The 20,599-nt window shown below is 40.7% G+C and overlaps 1 long non-coding RNA gene across 1 annotated transcript; it reads left to right on the top strand.

Moving 5' to 3' along the window:
- The first annotated feature begins 11,983 nt into the window (after positions 1–11,983).
- LOC106498208 (uncharacterized) lies at positions 11,984–19,338 on the top strand. The gene is made up of 5 exons (XR_001294920.2): positions 11,984–12,141; positions 13,373–13,414; positions 15,257–15,419; positions 17,741–18,457; positions 19,159–19,338. It is a non-coding gene; the product is annotated as an uncharacterized lncRNA (long non-coding RNA).
- Positions 19,339–20,599: the final 1,261 nt, after the last annotated feature.

Raw genomic sequence — 20,599 nt, 5'->3', positions numbered from 1 at the left:
ACTATGCCTGAGTTCTAAAGGTGAAATAAAAGAGATGGAACAAATACAGTCCTGCTTTTGCAGAGACTAAGAAAACTTCTAGCCTTCTTTTCATGTGAAAGTACTGGATGCTGAGGTCCCATTTTTCCTAGCTTGAACAACAGCACTGAAGAAAAATAGATAAACTACTGACTCCACCTAGGTTCTGACTTATCTTTGGCATCTAACAGATTGATTTGCTTCTGACTGGAAGAGTTCAGTTTCAGGTCAATTTCTGTCTCTTAGCAATATTTCTGACAGGGTTCTTTCTCTATCCTACCTTCAGTGCAAGATCACTTTCACAAATGAGATAATTAAATATTTATATATTTAATAGGCAGAAAATGATTTTTCTTTGTATGAACTGAAGGTATGGTTAGGAAGCAATTCTAACCTTCGGATTTGATTTATTTGGTAACTGTGTTTTGCTTCTCAGAAAGCTTAATTTTATTAACAGCAGCTTGCAATTGTGACAAACTTTAGCTATAAAAGTATTTGAAGCTAAAAAGCATTAGCAACCAGTGTTGAAATATAACTTCCAGCTTTATTTTTTGTGATAAAATCATTAGACACAGCAGCCTTTAACCCGCTGAACAAAAATTTGAATCATAACAAACTTCAGAATCCTTCTCACTTTACTGGGAATATGGGCAGTAGGGCTCCCAAATGACTGAATTAAGTCTAACAGTGTCATTGTGCCCTCATCCCTAAGAATGCACAAGTTCTCCATAAACTGTTACTTGTGTCCAAAGTAGTACTGGTGGGCCAGTTTTTCTCTACTAGTTAAAAGTGAGCACAGCATTGGTGAAAACATTTTTCTGCTTACAGCTGTGTTTGTTCAGACACCTACTTCCTGAATTTGCAGGCAAAAGTGGATATGCTGAAATTGTACTCAGAACACCAGAAGAAGTATCTGAAAAAAAGGGTGTATACACATACACATGTATATATAGAGCGAGAGTATTTGTGTTGATCCTGCAGTCAGCTTATATACTCAGCCCCCACTGCATAAAGACAGGTGAAGTTAATTCCCAAGTGAGAATAAAAACCACCACTAAAATACAGCTGAAATACAACTTCCATTTCTCAGATGGAACATGGGAATGTTGAGAAATGGTACATACTGGTACAAATGACAAAGAATCATTCTTCAGTCAAATGACATTTCTGGAAAATGGAGAGACAAATCACAGAAACTGCCTTACTGGTTATATAAAACAAAAGGAAATCATTAGTAATTCTTGGCCAAGAATTCATACCACAGTTTTACATCTCATCTAGATGTATGGTCTCCTACTTCCAGCAGATAGTGCCCTCTACACAAAAGCTGTACATTGATTTTGTCTTTATTTGAGGGTATAAATGGTCCTTATCAGAGCATCTAAAGCAATACTCAGAGGTTTATTCAAAACTTAAGTACTTACTTATGCTAGTACTACTACAGAAGGAGAAAAAACTTTTTGTTGCTCTGGAGATCTTGGAATAAGAAGAGCTGTGAAAGTCAGGGACTAGTTCCACTTGCTAGTCCTCTATTGACTACCTTACCTTATACGTTTCCATGACATCAACATCTGTGCTGTTTAAATATAGATAATGGGATGGAGAAGTTAGAAAAAAACAGAGACCAGGAAAGAGCTGTGAGAGAATGTTGCTGTTTGCAGTTTGCCACATATACCTTGGTTTGAGTAGCTGCCATTCCTCTCTTGGTGGTAAGATTGTCTCTAAAGATTCTATTTTTACCCTCTCCAGAGCAACTCTGCAGTTTAGTTTGGTTTTATAACCTAGACTGACCTGCAAGACTTTTGTTCTTAGCTAACTAATACATTCTGACATACAGAGCCAGAACTCTATGTTAGCAAAGACTTTTTTCATGCTATTGCGACCTTGGGATCATACTCTTATTCAATCATTGGAAATCTCTAAGAAATCACTGTGTCCACTAGGAAACAATGACTGGAGCAGAACGCTAGAAGCAAAGAAAGAGAGAAATCTTGGTCCTCTCTGTATCATGCTCATACATGGCTTTTGACTCCTCAAATTCCCTGCCACTTTCTGAGTAGCATGAGAGCCCATTGTTCCTAACCGTGCCTGGTTCTATATCCTAACTTCTGCTTTTTCTGTGAGTTTTGCCAACTTCTTTTTTTTGCAGTACACATCACCTACTGTGAACCTTGGAAAATTATTAGATATTTTAATAGGGCTTTAGGAATCAAAGTGTTCTTGCTACTTGATATGAATAATTAGTCAAATTCAGGGCCTTCCCAGGTGTTTTTTTTTTTTTGAAGCAATACAGGATATTAATAAGAACATACAAAAAGCTTTGCTTCCCTTAATATAACTGTAAGGAAAAAGCAGTAAATACAAGCAAGCTTTTCTAGGCCGTACTTTAAAACAAATAAGGTTTTGCAGAGTTTTCATCATCGTAACTGAAGTGCCATTTAATTGCTCTTTCATTCAGCCTGGACAAGAGATGACTGGCATACACAGCAGATCATCTGGAATGGCTATCAGACACCACAGCCCTCCAGTATGTGGTCCAGTACAACCACATGGAGATGAAGCAGCAGCAAAGCCTGCGAATCCTGGGATTAAAGAGTCTGGGGAAGCCAATCAAAAGTGAGATGTCCAGGAGTACTGCTGTTGCATCTGTTGGTGTCCAGAGCCCTGAATACATCTGAACTACGACAACTGGGAAATTCAAAGAAACTCAGTGTTTCCATTGGGTTATAACAGTCATCAGGAACCTGTGAAGAGGGAGAGACCTCTCTGTATTGGGTTCTGTGGCAATTAACATCAGCAACAACCTTTCTCTGTTACTTGGGCTGGCCTTTTCTACAGACTCAATAGAGATTCATGAATGTACAGTATAGAACCACCTGAATTTATAGACAACCATATAAAAATATAACTGATTTCTATAATATTCTTTCTCTTGGGAAGTTCACAAAACAGACTTGCCAATAATATTGCTAGAGCAGATTTATATTGAAATCAGGCTCTATTTCTGCCTATCTGCTGATTTAAACTGCTGCTGCTACTGCAGTTGTCACTGACTTCCCCACAAGCTTGGAAAAACAACTGCCAGCTGGAATGCAGCAGGCTTATCCACCACTATCTCATGATAAGTTTTCTTTTATTCCTTGTCATAGCCCCACATAGTTACTTGCTGCTTAATGAGTTGTTCCTAAACATACTGTTAAAAGGAGTTGGAAGGAACTGAAAGGTCTCATTGCTTCAGCTGATATTGTGGCAGAGGAATATTTTCAGCAGTTTACCACCATTGACAATGTCTAGAACATATGCCATTTTTTAGGTATTTTTGAGGCCAGGCTTAAAATACAAACACTGTAAACATAGATCCTGATTCCAAATTTCAGCCAATCAAGATCAGCCTCTTCCAAGAACTAAACTATAGAAAGTTACACTAAGTCCACGTTAAAAAGTTCAGTTTAACTATATATAAAATATACATAGTTTACAGACTTTATAAATTGCATTATAATTGTGACATTATAAAAGACATATGAAATAAATTTATGCTCATATTCTTTTTCTCCACAGGTCCTTCTGCTCTTGAGATGATACAGGGTTATGCAGTGGAGGATAACTATATGTGGAACAGCGTACCTCACTTGTTAGAGAAAATGGAAAGCAGACAGTGATGGAAATAGGAGGTTGAAGGAAAAGATAGTCTTAAAGATCTGGATAGTTAAACATTACTCCGGAGAAATGGATTTAAACCCAGTTCTTGCCAAAAAGTTACCAAGCAGTACTCACCAGTTACTTAAAACAGGGATGGTTAACTTCTTTATGCTTGGGAGACATTTTTGCTCCAAGATAGTGACTTACAAATAACAAAATTAATTGAATGAGTACACAATCAGATCTTCACTAGCCACAGTAGCAAATATTTAGGACGCCCTGGGTATTCTAGGTACTACAGGATATACTAATGAACATGTTGTAAGGCTACCTGAGTGGATTTACACAGAGCTAGCTGAGTTCTATTGCTAGCTGAGCTGTATCTGGGCTTTTCAGCTTAGCCTAAAAGTGCCTGCACTGCTGAGGTGGCCATAGCTGTGTTTGCATGGCACTGTATCTAGGCTAATAAACCCTGTAGGCCTAAGCTGGCTCTTCATGGAGTCTGTTCTGGTGTCTCTGCATCCACAGCGTGGTTAATTGCAACCCAGATAAATCATCCATAGACAATTAACAACTGACTGCACGTCTAGTCCAAGGATACTCAATTTGCTCCTCTACCCATGTCCTGTTTCCCAGACCCCTCATTCTTCTATGCTCTGTCTGCTGCACCACTGCCCTCCACTTGACTCCATATTTTCTACTTCCTATATAAATTAACAAGAGCTCTTTGTTCAACCCTTTACACACCTTCTATTAGACAAGTTTGCGAATATAAAGTTCAGGGTTAGGTATCTCATTCTTCATCTGCAGAATCTGCTCAAGCCTTTCATTGTGTTATTTAATATCTGTAATACAATTAAAGCACCATCCATTTTACAAGTCAGCAGTCAGGAGAATCTCAAAGTGTTAAGTGTTTTGTTTAACTAAAGACAATTGTTCTATGCTTGGCATTAAAGTTTTTACCAGAATCAACAGGAACACAATACAAGTCAGGTCAGAGAATCCACACGTTTGGGGAACCTTAGTTCTATTTTTCAAGACTTCAGACTATTTAGTGATCATTTTCTTTTAAAAATCTAACAGTCATATTTTTACTATCCATGTAGTTTTGTACAAGCTGTCCAGGGAAAAATAAAACTCTCTCCAGTCTCCGGAGCTGGAAAGAACAATCTATTTCAAGCAGGAATAGTTGCTTCATCATGTTAGGTAGATTTCCCAGCTCTTCAACTGGTAAAATAGTATCATGTATTGGTTATTTACAACATTACTTTCAAATGCAAATAACAATGTCTGCAGCTGAAAAGCGGTTCCAGCTCTGAAATCATTTACCACTTTCCAGTCAACAAAAACAAGCACGCTTTTCAGTAAATTTAAACGGTTATGTCATAGGGCTAGATAAATGAACTTGGGATAGTTTCCAGTACACAGACGCTAACATTCAGATACTGGTGTCTGATAAAACCTGTATTTTTTTCAGCAAAACTCAAGCCAATTCCATCAGCCACATCCACAGCAAAAACAAAATGAACATACAGCAGCTCTTTATTAACCTACATCACTGATGACCAATTTTTCCACCAAGATGGGCCTCCGAGCTCGTGCCTGTGGCCCCGCTCTGCTCCACCATGTGACCAAACTTGCTGTACATGTAGTATGTCCATTGCTTTTTCTACATGCCATCATTACTATGCACACTGCACAAGTTATTAACAAGGAAATTTGAGTTGTATTACTTTTTTGTGTTGCAACCATGGTATCTTAGCAATATATTGCAATTTGAATATATATTTATTTTAGTAAGTGTTAAGTATTTATTTATCTGTCACCGACTTTGGAACCAGAAGATGATCTACAGTTCTAAAAAATGAAGCTACTAAAAAACGAAACTATTATTAGAAACCATATAAATACATACATAAATGCCCAACTTAACACAATACATTCTTAGGTTTAATAGTGGTTGATTGTTATCATTAGAAAGAATACAAAAACAATCTTACATCTCAAGGGCATCTTTCCATCAAAGGATCCCAAATGGCTTCACTGAATAAATAGACTTCACTGGAATGAAGACATCTCTGTGGTCTATTGTGACAATTGCTTCCTAGCCCACAGGAATTTTTCACAATAGTCTAGAAAAATGAAGTGAAGAAACAGGCTGTACTCAACTGAAACTGTTGAAACTGCAGGGAGAATCTAGGTCAGCAAAATGCGATTACTAGAGCTGAGTGAGCAATGTAAAAAATTCCACTAATACTCATTTGAATTCAAAAACAATCAAGCTTGACTTTCACTTGCAAAAATGAATTCAAATATGAAAGCTTAAATAGTTCCCAAAATATATATTTGAACTTGATTATTCACACTTAATATTCTAAATGGGAAATGTGTTGGTAAGCTGCACAAGTCATTCAATTAGGATACAGAAACTGTACCACATAAGTGCCTAACCAACACTGAATTAATATTAAAGTTTGAATAATGAATATCCACAGCAAATTGTTCACAAGAGATTCATAGGGTGAAAACATTTTCCAAATAAATTAAGAACTTCGTACAATAAATCAATGTGACAATTTTCTCAGCACTTGCGAACAGAAGAAAGAAAAGAAGGTACTGAATACGTTAGCCATCAGAAATAGCCTCACATTTTGTGATTACTAACTAGATTAGCAAGAGTAACAACCAAATTCTCACAAAAAGCATCATGGAATTAAGTATCAACAGCTCACTTGTATGGCTGATTTAAACGGAAACTTTAGCTGAACTAAAAATTGCTATAAAATGTAAGTCTATCTCATTTTATACACTTGACTAGCACCCACTACTACTATATTGGGACAGCACAGACAAAAATACTATTCTAGGGACAGAAGAACTGCATATCCTGTGAGGGAGGTACTGTTTTCTTCTGTTTTGAAAAGTACTTGGACACTATTATGACAATTAAAACAGATTTTCTCACAATATGGTCGAGGTAAAATTCTTTATTGGGTGAAATCTAGGTGTAGGACAGCCTAAAAGAGACTGTTAGCAACAGAATCAGGTACAGACTTCATATCTAAGCAAACTAAGAGTACTTTTGGTTTTGTAAAGGTACTTACTGGTAATTATATTTTAATATTAAGAGTATAAAATAAAAGATTATGGGGCAATATTGGTGCGTTTCGACAGGCTTATTATTACTCTTTTTTCATTTACATTACATTTTACAAACACATCTCACAAAAAACAAACAGAATGATGTATACTCATTTCCCAAGTATATTTAGTGTATCATGCACACATCCAACACACATAGACACAGGAAAGAAATGTTACTAGAAGTTACAATCTCTGGAACACTTTGGACTGGAGTGTTGCCTATCACCTAAGATTTGTGTGTTGCTTAGGGGAAAAAAAGAATTCCAGATTTGTGTTAAAGATTGCAAATGTTTTGGCTAAAAATAGTAATACTGAAGAAAAGCTGCTTCCACATGTCTTCTTCTGGAATCAAGTCAAAGAGCAGCCTGAATCTTACTATTTCAAATGTGATTAGTGTCACATCTGTCAAATTATCTTGCCCATTGCTTTACTGTGAAAAGAGGGAGGATTAAAAACAGATTGAACTTAATGAGCTACTTATTTTGGTTTTAAAATAAAATATATCGATAATTTTACTGCTGGTGAAAACTGAAACTGGGTATCATACAGAAAGGAATATTTTAAGCTCCATTGTACTTCTGCATTCTAACCAGCAGTTTTTTTAGTTGTGAGTGTTTAAAAAGATTATATTTAAAGGCTTAAATGTAAACTGTAGCATCCATTCTTTCTCACTTTGGGACATTTGACATTATCCTTTCTGTTAATGAATCTTAAAACAAACCTGAAGTAACCTCCGCTCTTTCTATCCTAAGCTCCTGAAGCCCCTTGCAACTGTGCTACTCCAGTACTCTTCCTTGTGTATATCTGCCACAGTGCTTCAGACCTCAACTGCTGCCTTTCTGCTAGCAAAGTTCTGATCTCTCCTTTCTTGCTTGCCAATGCTCCTCTGTTTCTTCTATCCCTATTTATTGCAGAATGGTTATTTTAGTCATATTACATAATCTAATAATATATCTCAATCCTAACTTTCAAAACCTTACCTTATTCAAGTCTGGGGGTCCCATACAGCTTTGCTCATTCATGTAAACAGCTTTCTCCTTTTATTCCTATTACATAATACAATCCTGAGTTTCCTGTCAAAATGCAGTGTTGAATTTGGGTTTCTACAGATCAAGCCCGCCAGTTATCCCCAGTTTAATACTTTCACTCCATTGGCCTATGTCCTCATTACTTTTTATCTTAAGTCGTAATTCGCAGCCATGCTAAAAGTACACCTAAATATGTCAGGAAATCTAATTACCAACATTCATACATACATTTCACTAGTGGATCTATCCAAGGTAGTCAAGTATTATATAAGGCAATGAAGAACCAGTTTTGTGAAATTTAGAAGCTGAGGGGTTTGAAGCATTTTGCACTATTTTCTACTAGAAAATTATTTCTGAATTTCCATAATAAAATGTTAATGCATCTTCCTAAAATGCATAAGATTCATAACTCCTTTTGGCTAAATCCATGATATAAGCCTCTGCAAAACTGCTGTATACAAGAACAATTAAATATATTGCAAATGGAAACTTAAAAGTCAACAGAAAATAATTACAAACATGAATCTCCCTGTACACATTTTCTCTCCCTGATTGCAACCTAAAAGACTGTGCACAGGTGAATATGTTCAGATTCAATCATTAAAAACCCATAACACTAGGGTATAGAACAATAATCCAGGCTGCAATGGAATACAGGTCATATGAAATAGCTACAGATTAAGAACAGTAGGATAGACTAAACTCTGGAAGACAGCTGTATAATAGAAGGATACAGCATGCACAGACAGATCAAGGCAAAGGAATAGAAAGAAAAGCAAAAGCTTCTGCCATCAACTGGCTTGACATAGGAGAGTCAAAAGAAATAAGGCTGATAGCACAAAACGCTAGCAGGACAAGAAGGCAGCAAAACCACGGAAGCAAATCCCGATTAACAGCAACTATACAAATGGGAAATTGGTTCCAAAATATCAGCCTATCTAAAGAACTGCTTCAAGAGTGATATATGTATTAGTAACTCCTGAATCCAGCACACCAAAGATTTGAAGAAAGGACACAAAAAAATACAGAATGATGTCAGTTTACATTAAATGTAGAGTGGGAAGCATGAGTCACAAGAAGAAAGGGTCTGGAACAGAAGCCACAAAGCATGTGTGAAGATGGGTCAAATGCAGCTGCATCATCCTTGCAAATAATTTAATAAAGCACCTATTTGGTTTTAGGAAGAGGGAACATTACTGAATGGTTACTCATGCTACACTGCCCCTCCAAGGCCATTGGGTCTTCAGCAAAGTCAGAAGGTGTAAACTGACATACACACACCTATTACTGGAGCGAGAAAGAGCCTAGTTATACTGCCCTCACATTGAGGGAATACAGTAAGATGAAAAGAAAGGAAAGAAAAAGAGTCATGAGAAAATCAAGAGATGTTGCTAAAAGAGTTTTCTGGTTAATGACTATAATTCCAAGACAGGAAAAGAGGATTTATAGTATGGAAAGGAATATGAGAGTAATTACAAGCAGGAACAACTACTTGCAGCATAACCCTCCCTGCTATCAGACACCCTTACATTTTGTGTGTGCTTAGATAGCAATTTCCTTGCATCCGCGACCACACAGAACATCAGTCCAATATAATACAAATGTTAAATCTGCAACGACAATAATTAACTTTTAATTTAAGGTTTTTAGTTGTGTTTTGTTTCCAGGAGAGAAAGAAAGAGGAAGAAACAATGAGGAAGAAACAGAATGGGTTGTAGAAAAATACACGTAAAAATAACAATCAGAAAAATCTATGGGGAAGGGTGGGGAAACTGTTGTGAGCATGCTCAGTGGCCACCTCTGCTTCTATACAAGAGGCTACCTTTAAAGCAAACCATGCACTGTATTTGCTGCTGAGAAGAATGGCTGTGAACAGGTGGAGTGCAGCCACTGTATGACAAAAGACTAAAATGCCTTTGCTCTGAGGACTGCTCCTCGTAGTTTGTGTTCCCTTTGACAGACTACTAACTATTTATTGAGCTAAACATAATCCCTTCATCACAGGCTGCTGAGATACATGTAGCTAGCTGGTGACTCCACAACCACCATTTGCTGCTAGCAAGACTGTTTTTCTTCACAGGTATTTGGAGGGCAGTATAGGGCTGCCATTCCCTGCCTCAGGAGTTACTCCTGCATTCCCAGTGCTTTAGGGGACTGAAGCAGGCAGAGCCTGGTGGAGCTCACATGTTAAGTCTCAAGACAGGGTACATGGTTTAGCAGTCTTAAAAATTAACTATCTCCTTTTCTGCCTAAAGCAAATGTAAAAGTGCTGGCCTGTGCTTCACACTGAGGTTCAAGAGAAATGGAATTACAGTTATTCCTACTGTTACCTAAGCACTCTCCTAAATTGTAATAGGACTCTCTGAAGTCATTTGCAGATGATTTTGCAGTTCCCCGCTAGTAACTGCATTGCTTGTTGCCTGGTTACCTTGTGACCCAGCTGCAGAGCCATCCTAAGCCACCTTACTGCCCAAGGGGCAGCAACATCCCCAGGACCATTTGTTCCCTGTTCTCAGGGCCCTGAGGCTTTAGTTACCCTGACCAGCATCACTTGGGGCCCACACCCAAGCTCTCTGCTGATAGGCCCAGAAGCCCTATTTAAGCTCTAAGTGGGCCTTCACTCTCCGTTTAAGCTACATGGTAGATATACTTGTTTCTAGTGCTATCATAGCTATGCCTGTGCTTTGCTACAACCCTGTTTATCCTGACCTGTGGGTTGACTTCCCAGCTTGACCTGGGACCTGCTTCATTATTGTGGACTTGCCTGGTGATTGCTGGACTGGGTTTGACCCTGGTTATGGCCACTGTACCTGTCTTGGTTTTCTGATTTGCATCCCTGGCTTGACCGTGGACCTCCCTCATCATCATGATGATCATCATGCCTGATGATCTCTGATGATCAGGCTCTCTGTTGAGCCTGACTATCCCCAGGTCTGCTCTGTTTGCCTTGCTCAGGTACTGTGGGGCTGGGGCCTGGGTGGTGAGGCCACTGCCCTACCAGCTTTGTTATCACTGCTGTCTCCCTGTCCTTTAGGGAGCAGGCAGTCCTTGCTGCTCCCTGACACCCATCTCTCCCTTTCAGCAGCATAGCACTGCCCCCTGCTGCCTCTGCAGCCAGCTCGGATAGCTGATCCAGTGTAAACACTTCTCTGCATAGACGGAGCGTCAGGACCTTAAGTAATCTACAAATTATAGTTAGTAACAAAAACAAGTGGAGGAAAAATGAGCCTTAAGCAGCATCTCAGAATCTATAGCCTCAAGTAAATGCATTTAGTAGTTAAATATGAAAGTCTAGAGTTAAAGCTTACCAGTATATGTTCCTCCTTGTGCTATCTTCACAGCATATAACCTTCGGTAAGACAAAGCGCCACAAGAGAATTTTCCAATAGAGGAGTTGAACATTTTCTCCAAGGCAGAGGAACATTGTTTCTAGGGCACTAACCAGGATATATATTTTTAGCTAGGAGAGTTAGTAGCTTTAAAAGTTCTCACTTGATACTGCTTTTTCTAACTATTTGAGCATGAAAACTCTGCCATGTGCAGTGCTGACATATTGGAGAGATGAATCAGCCAAAGCAGCTGGCTCCAGTTACAGCTATCAAGGCAACACACATTTGTATTTCAAAGTCTGAATCCTGTAAATGGTGGTAAAAATTATTAAGAAGTGGGAGTAGCAATTTGAAGATGAGGTTTCTCTGAAGTGTGGCCCCTTCACTTGAAGACCTAGAGTACACACTAGGAAATCGACCTAAGGAAGGTTTAACGACCAGACAGGAACCTGGCTGTAAAACGGAAGCTCTCGCTGAAATTCTTAGTTCGTTTTACCTTGATACTTTCGCTCCCCGAACTTGGAAGAGCTGCTCCCGCCCTCCCTCCTGCTCCCAGGAGCTTGCCGTTTGCCCCTCCTGACAACTTGGCGCCGGCAGAGGTGGAGAATTTAACAGCCAGCGACCACCGACGGCGTGCGGTGAGGTCCTCGCGGGTAACGGTCGCCGGCGCGGGGGGTGGGGTTGGGGGCGGCCGGTCCTCGTGGTTAACGGTCGCCGGGGGGCGGGGTGAGGGGGTGGTTGGGGGCGGCCGCGCTTGGCGTCAGGCAGTTCCCAAACCGCGGAGGGCGGCAGCAAACGCCGTTTGCGCCAGCTGCTGCCTACCGTGGCTTGGCCTCGGCGGTTTGGGTGTTTGAGCGGGCCAGGCGGCGCTGTCTGAGGCGGCAGCGGGCGGGCAGCAGCCAGCGGCTGTGCGTATGAGGGACTGGCCGCCTCGCAGCGTGCCGGTGCGGGAGGAGACGGCGGCGGGACAACGGCTGCAGGTCTGTCCTAAAACGCAGCTGAGTGGGTCCCTTCCTCCCCTCTTCGCTTTAACTGGCGGGCACCTGTGGGAAGGAGGGCTGGTATGAAGAAGTCCGGCGCGGTTAGAGTGAGGGATACAAGGAGAGAAGGAAAAAGGAGAGTGTAAACGAGAGCGTGAAAGGGACTGGAAGATTTTTGGTTTAGGGTTGATGGGGGAAGAGTGATATGAGGGCAGCGAGTGAAGGTGGGTTCACTGAGACCCGAAGCTCCCTCAGCGGCCGGAGAGCGACGCGGGGCTGTGATGCAAGAGTTGTCAGCAGCCTTATGAGGTGGAATTATCCTTCGGGAAAAAAAGAATTTAAATCTGCTTACAGCATATCAATTTATCACTGATATTTTTGTAAAGTTATGTAACTTCTGAAATGACTTATTCAGATAAGGGGTTAAAAGTGTTTGCTCTTACCGTTGACATTATAACAAATATGAATGAAACGCTCAGTCAGAATTGAAATTACGTTGATCTCAAGTTAGATTTTAACTTGTAACTGTTACATGTGGAGGGAAGAAGGAGCTGTTTTCTACCTAGGTGGAAGGGTGTCAATCTGAAAAATCAGACTGCTACGAAGGAAAGTATATCACTTGTAGAGAGCAGAAATCTGTGGGGGATGAGTGGGATCCAATGTATCATCAGTCTGGTGTAAATGAAAAAAATAATAATGATGATGACTATCTTTAGGTCTATCCTAAAACCTAGCTGAGTGGGTTCTGTTTTCTTCTTCATTTTTACATGCAAAAGTGTCCAACAGTCTAGAAATCTCACTCAGTTATTGATTTGTATGTCTATAGCTGATTAGTTTTTATTTGGATCTTTTTAAGCAAGTATGTATATAAGTGACACTTTATATAATTTTATATTTTTAAGATGACATCTTTAATGTATGCATTACTCCATATTCTATCTATTGTCATCTCTTCATACCCCTCTAAAAAACAGAAGAAAAAATCACATTTTATCCACTGGTATTCTAATATCCAGAGAGCCAGATTTTCAAGTTAAAAAAAAAAAACAAAATCACCAACAAAAAAAAAATCACCAACACATGCATCAGTATGTATCAACAGTAAATAATCAAGGAAAAGATCACAGAGAAAGTGGAGTATAACCTCAAAAGAATATATAATCTATGTATTTAGAATTAGTTTTCATTTTTGCTATGAAATCCAAATTGTTCAAATTCTGTTTTTGTTTAGCACTCCCTGCCAGAGTTGTTGACCAAGGGAACACAGAGTTATGTAAGTTGGATAGTTGCTGTTTGTTCTTTTCTAGTTCACTTAAGTTTAAAAGGTTTATTGAAATGTTAAAGTTTGATCTACAATACAAAACTTGATTTTTTTTCCCCATAAAGTAGTCTGTTTGCATAGATACTGATTGCATAGCATATTGATGTTGAAGTATAGAGCATTGTGTGCACTTCATTTGCACAAAGCAATATTAATTTTTCTCAGTCTCCCCTTTCAAGCATAGTGTCAACCTAAATGGCAGCTGGTTAAGAAAGATTGGTTTTCACTAAAATAACTCTTTCCACAGAAACTAGTTGTCTGAAAAAAAAATGTTCGTTTGGTGAAGACATCGACTTACAGAACTAAATTGAAAGAAAAGTTGCAAATAATATTTGTGCTGATGTACTCTGGCTGCCATTTTAGAGAGGGCTCAGCTCTGCCTTTTGCAGGGGGGCATCTGGTTGAAGCTGGTGCCTATCTGCTTTGGGGAGTCCTGCCTGTGATCAAGGCCTGATCTGAATGCAGCTCTGGACCCTTTGGCCAGCTGAGCTCAAGCAAGCCTTTGCTATTCCTATCAGGCCTGTCATCCTTGCCAGCCTGATCTTGACCAGCTCCACCTATGTCTTTCTGCTCCCTTGGGGCACTAGCTCCCCTGCCTGACTGTGCATGGTGGCTGTGCTTCCTGCACATAGCCCAAGGGAGTCACGACCTATCTGGTTGCATCCCCCCCCACTCTATGGAGACCCCACTGTGAGCTTAGCAGGGGCACAGAGGTCTGGGGCAGGGGGGCAGAGTGAGGACAGGTGATGGGGTGGGCAAAGAGCTGCTGGACAGAAAGGATCAGAGGACATAGATATGGGATCCCACGCTCCCTGACTGATCACTGCTGGCAGGGGCAGCGTGACAGGATGCTATATAGCCAACACAGTGTGCGTATGTCCCAGCATGCTGAACACAAAGACCCCAAAGGGAGGGTCTAGGGTTCAGGGTGACAGTATAATTATCCCATGTTTGCACAGTGCCTAGTGAAGAAGAATTCAGACCAGCATGGGAAAACACCATTGAAACAAGCATGGGAAGTACAGTCCTGTGCCTCCCCATAGAAGAGTCCCTCATGTTCAGAAAGGTCTGTCTGTCATTGCTTGGAGGGATGTGTCTGCTTCCCTGTTGGGGTAGCGCACGTGGTATGCGGTGAACTTGCTGGAATGAGGGTGCAGAATCTCCCACTGACGAGTCATCTGTGCTGTGGCCTGAGCAGAGTGCAGGCCCTGTGGTCATGCCATAAACCATAAACAATGCAGTCTTCCATGTTCCTCATGGGAGCCGTGTCATGGGAATGGTGTCCTTTGTTATCAGTACAGGCTGTTCTTGTTCTACTGCTTCTTCCAGGTCTCTCACATGCACACATATCCATTCCTGCTGCATTCCTACCAATCTCTGTATTTCTGTTAAGAATCTCTCCACAAGGACTGGCGAGGCTGGATTGCTGTGGATGTAGTTTGGGGAAGAGAGCTGGTATCCTAAAGGAGATGCCCTGCCCCATCCCTGGGGCGCTTTGTGTATGTGAAGGTTTCTGTATGCCCAAAGTAGCTTTGATCCAGGGTCAGTACCGGAAGCAGAAGCACCAGTTTCATCCTGCGAGGCAGCACCTCTGAAATAGAAACCTCCAGGGGAGCCCCACAGCCTGTCTGGTGCTCTGTCCTGTTGAGATGGCCTCTAGGCTGGGGCTGCTCAAGAGAGACACCTTGCGGCTGTCCCACGGTAGAGTGCACACACTTGGATGTGGGTCTTGGAAAATCCCAGTTGTGACTTGTGAGGCTGCTCTCCCTGCTGAAGTACTTCCTTGCCCAGCAGGGACTTCTCTCCAGAAAGATGGTCTCTCTGAAGATGATGTTGCTGTATTGTCTGATGTTTCTTCTGGAGTTGATCAAGGATGAGGAATAGGACACAGACACACCGAGGACACCACGAGAGGAGTCTGGAGATGAGTGTTTGGAGCTGCAGCTGGACCTACTTGGTGAGAGCCTCATGAATAATAGCAGAAGTCATTCCTAGGCCAAGACACTCACCTAGAGTGCTGCTGCCTTGTGTTCAGCCTAGCATGTGTTCCAGGAGCTGGAGAGAAATCCCCATCTGCATAAGAGAACGGTTATGGTTGTACTATATGGCATTAGATGTAGATAAAATCAGAGTCCTTCTGAACAGGGTAGCTTCTGCCCTCAGGCTGGAATTGGCATGGGGGAAGAGCATGGTCAGAGCAGGGGGATGTGAAACTCCCTAGGCTAGAAGGTGTTCCCAGGCAGACAGACAAGCTGCCTAGTTGTGCTCTCCCTTTACCCACCAACCTATGGCTGGGAACCCATGCCAGCTGGAATCAGTGGCTGTCCTGGGCTTGCTCACAACATCCCAAGCAGCTGTGCTGTTGGGATTTGCAGAGAGTCGCCCTGTGGGAAGCGAGTGGCCGCATATTCGGGTTGAATCTTGACTCAGTCTTTGGGAACAGCTTTGGCTCTGCCCTATGCAACAGGAGTCAGACCAGCCCCACACGGACCTGGACTCTGCTGGCTGCCCCTTGACAGGGAAGTGGCCTCTCATTCTGTGAAATGAGAAGGGGGAACCCCAGGGTCTTAAAGTCCACTGGCTTTTGCTTCCCTTAACACCGATCACTAATTTCCCTCAAAACCAACCCCCTTAATTTTATTGTTTTATCAATTTAAAGACACTTGCAGCTTCAATAAATTCTCAGTCACTGCCAATAGGATTTCAGAGATTTTTTTTTTCCCCAAAATGGTTTTATGAAATCACTGTGTCTCCTTGCTTCAAATGTTAACCTAAATCACCTGGAGCTGTCATTTCATCACCCCATGGACACATCTAAGTCATCTTCAGCACACAGGAGCAAACAGGTTCTTCCCACACTTGAAGCCAAGCAGTTATGTGATTAGTGCTCTGTGGTTGTCCCAAGCAAATGGAGTTTGAGTCCCAAGTGGAGCCAGGTAGTTGTTGATTGACAGCTTGCATTCGGCCAGCTCACAGTGGGCAGCCCAAGTTTACAACTGTGTAAACAGTGTAGATGTATCCTGTATGAGCAAGGAAAACAGGAAGCTTCAATGTCATGTTTAAAACCAGCCATATCTCTGCACTATTCACAGGGAGAAGCTGCAGCTCCTGGGTTTGCTGCATTTAATACCTTCTCACCAGAAATTCCTCTCGAAAGCAAGAACTGGGATGTCCTCTCAGAGAATCATTCTCCTTGTGGCAGCTTTTAGGGGCAATTCAGCTACTATTTTGGAGACTTAGGTCATAAGCTCAGAGTTACACAAATTATTTTCCTTCTTTCTTCACCAGGCATTCAGCTCAAGGCAAAGGGTGGTTTTTTTCTTTTTTAATTTGGAGATTAACACCACACTTCTTGAAAAGTATCTGTATTTATCTTAGGAAACCATTGATTAAGATGGCTGTGATAGACTCCCAAGAATGGGCTGGAATGGGTTGTGACTATTAGCTATTGGGTGGGAGATACTGAAGAGTGCACCACCTTTGCCAGAGGACAATTTACCATTCCCAGAAACAATTCCCATAAGACACTGTTTGCAAATGGACCACCTGAACACAATGGTCATGTTACTGCATTGCTCCACACAGCATCTCATGTATGGCAAGTTCAAACAACAGCTAGTTGCTGCCTTTTAAGGCAGGGAAGGGGGGGAGATGGTTGTTGCTAGCCTTCAGAAAATTGCAAACACTGTGTAGCTTAATTATCACTTTTATGAAGGCAAAACTGTTGAGCTGATCTCCTGGGGCACCCCTTCTCTAATTTTATGAGAATTTGATATCACATTCTCTGAGGACAGGATTGAATATAGGAATTCCACCAGGTGTAGCCCGGTGAAATACAATGTGCTTTAAGGGCTCTTCACAAATCCATTAATATAGGCTAGGTAAACCACCAACCCTTCAGGCTGTACAATTCAGCAGAACGAACTGAATTCCTATGCTGTTTTGAGAAAAGCCATTTCTAGCAGGTTTATATGCAAGTGATTTTTCTGAGAATAGTTTGAAGCATCTGTGCTTCTAGTGATTAGTGTACTGCTACACTAAGAAGGGGAAATGCATGCTGATTTCCTTTTTAAAGCCAAGAACAACCCCCATTCAGATCTTGGAGCTGTGCATTGTGAACTTCCTCCATCAATGTGGCTATGATACTGTGGTGAGATATTAATTTCTTTATAAAGACCCTGGCTGGTAACTGCGTTTCACACCACATTGCTACACATACCCAAGGGTATGGTAGGTTATATTTATTATGATTCCTTACAGGCTTATTGCTTATTCCAGGTGTCCAGTCAAAGGCTGAATTTTTGGAGTCTGGAGGAGATGTGAAAAAGCCTGATGTGTCACTTAGCCTCACCTGTGAAATGCGCTGGTTTCAAGTTCAGTGACTACTGGATGAGCTGACATCGAGTGTCTCCAAGCAGAAGATTGTATTGGGTATCCAGCATGAGCTTCTTGATAGCACCAAGTATTCTTCTAGCTCAGTACAAAACTATTTCTCCATCTCTGGGGACAATGCAATAAATACATTGTATTTGCAAATAAACAACTTGGAACCTGAAGACACTGATACCTACTATTGCAGTGGTGCACGTGCACAAATGTGAACCCAAGTTAAGGAAAGAAACCCTGAATTTTAATCATAAAAATCAAACTGTTGATTTTAGGCTCCTGAAGAGAGGCAAATAGGCTTTTGGCCAGATTTTCAAAGAAATGTGGTTGCCTACTATAGCTCTGAATTCTTAACGTAGACATTATACTACCACTTGGTTCCAGTGGGAAGGCAAACAACAAGCAGTTATTTACTTGTGAACCTCTTCAACAAATGTCAACTTGGAAAGATTTTAATTTGTCGAACGAGATTTGGGGAGCATTTTCTTGTGCTCTGGAGCTTCAGTGTAGGCCATATGAACCTATCTTTGCCTCCTTGTGAACACCTCTGCTAGCAAGCGAGATCTCTTTACATGCCATTTCATCTCTACCACTCTGAAATCTTGAGGGGTAAGTAACATACTACCTGCTTTCAAGTCACAGATGCCCATGCTAGGTAAAGTCTGAGGTCATTTCTGACAGGAGAGAGAAATCTTTGCTCCATGAAGCTTGCACAAAAGCTGATGAGCCAATAAACAAGCATGTTTCTTTGGAAGCTCTCCAAATTTCTTCATATATATATAGGGTTTATTTAAGCAGCAGCTGTTTTTTTCTGGCATCCATTTCTCAGGAGTTTGGTGCCAGACCCTGTTCAAGCCACAAAGGATTTCTGTAAAGCCATTTGTAAAGGTATCTGGGGGATATCACTGTGAAAAAAGCATTATGGAAGCCTATGTAAAAACCCCTGGAGAGAAACTCAGAACCAAAAAGGTACCTAAATCAAATCTGAAAAACATTTTGATAGAGAAATAAAAGACTTACATTTTTAAACTGTTTTAAAATGCTAACCTCCTAACTGAAATAAATGTGAAATAAAAATTGCGTATCTTAAGAGCTTCATAAAGATCAATATTTTTTTCCATTTTGTATTTCCATAAGGAGTTTTCTAAGCTCTTCAGGGGGGCAGTCCTCATTAGTTAGATCAAAATTAATAAGAAATTAGCCCTTCCCAACCCACCAGTATATTGGGGGTTTGCAGTATTCTCTCCTGCATTCTGTTCTGGAGGGGTTCAGGAATTTCAGCTGTTTCTCTAGAACTACATTTTTAACAGTTTCAGAAGGACAACGCTTCATATGATGTGTGGATAGCAACACCTGAGTGTTACCTGCAGTATCTGAAGAACTGAAGAAATGTCAGTTATAAAGTAGACTCAAAATTGCTTTCTTCAGAGGCATTTGTACAGCCATTTATCACTGTGCGATGAAGAAGCAATCTACAATGGAATTAAAGTTTCTCTATCTGCAAGTAAGTGACTGATTCTTCATACTTGGGAAAAGGCAATTTTAAGTGTTTATTTGTTTAAAAAAAATCTCATCTGGAAGATGTGATTAGAAATAAGCATATGACTCTGTTGGTATGGTGTACTCTAGGTATGTAATGGTAATAGTTTACCCCGGTAGTGTACTTAGATATAGAGACAGCTTTGAGCAAATGCTTGCAAGTTTAGCCTTACTTTTTGGTGTCTCTTTTAACAAAAGGAAGGTGACTAATAATTTGTTGTTTACTATATCAATTTTACTCTGAGGTTTAAATTCATTTCCCACAGCTCTCTTCTAGAAATGTATTTCTGTGAGAAAGGTTCCAAGGTTCCGAGTATTACAGAGCAAAACCAGGGAAAGCATTTGCATTTTTCAGATCTCAGCGTACAAGCATTAAATACTAGAGTTAGTAGTGCTAATCATAGTATGGTTAACTGTTGATTTATGCTAACAAAAATAAAATATCAGCCTATTTTGCTCTCAAATCTATTAGAAATAATAGGCTTGTGACCAAAAGGGTGCTATTTTAAAAGCGTAATTGCATGCGAAAGCTATGAAATGAACTTCCTGGGACCTCAGCCACTCTCCCAACTTTGTCCTCCTTATGAGATCAGAAGAGGAGTGTTTAGCTTCTGGCCTGGCAAAAAGTTTCTTCCCTGAAGAGCTGAAGATGAACATGAACTCTTGCAGCAGTCTCTAGTCCACCTCTTGTCATGTGAAAGATTTAACCATACCTGTGGACTAAAAAATGTCTTATGGATAAAAAAGCACCCTTAGCTGGCCCCTACCTAGTACATGGAAAGTACCATGTAGTACAGTAGGAAGTACCAGTCCTTTATGGCAATACTTTTGTCATGTCCATCTTTCTTGTGATTTATGGATATAATAGGATCATTAAGGGAGATGTCAGTTCTGGAAGCTTAAAAGTTAGGCTGGGAAGGGAGGCAGTATCTAAGACCTCCTTTTCATGCTCAGGACTGTGAAGAATGTAAAATGAATTTGTGAGGTTTGGAGCTGGTCTCTTCAGCCAAATAACTAAACCTATGACAAAGATATGTGATATGCTTAAGAGATACTCTTATGACTGAATGAAGGGGGCTAAAAAGTAAGATGACATAATGTGTGTGGCTGGAAGGGACTATTGGAAAAGAGAAATGGAAACACTTTTTTTATATGAAGCTTTTATTAAATTGTTAAATAGAAAGAGGTAATAACTTAACTGTGCAGATGAAA

This window comes from Apteryx mantelli, chromosome 4, assembly GCF_036417845.1.
Source record: "Apteryx mantelli isolate bAptMan1 chromosome 4, bAptMan1.hap1, whole genome shotgun sequence".
Classification (NCBI taxonomy): Eukaryota; Metazoa; Chordata; class Aves; order Apterygiformes; family Apterygidae; genus Apteryx; species Apteryx mantelli.
This window is presented reverse-complemented; position numbering and strand designations above follow the sequence as displayed.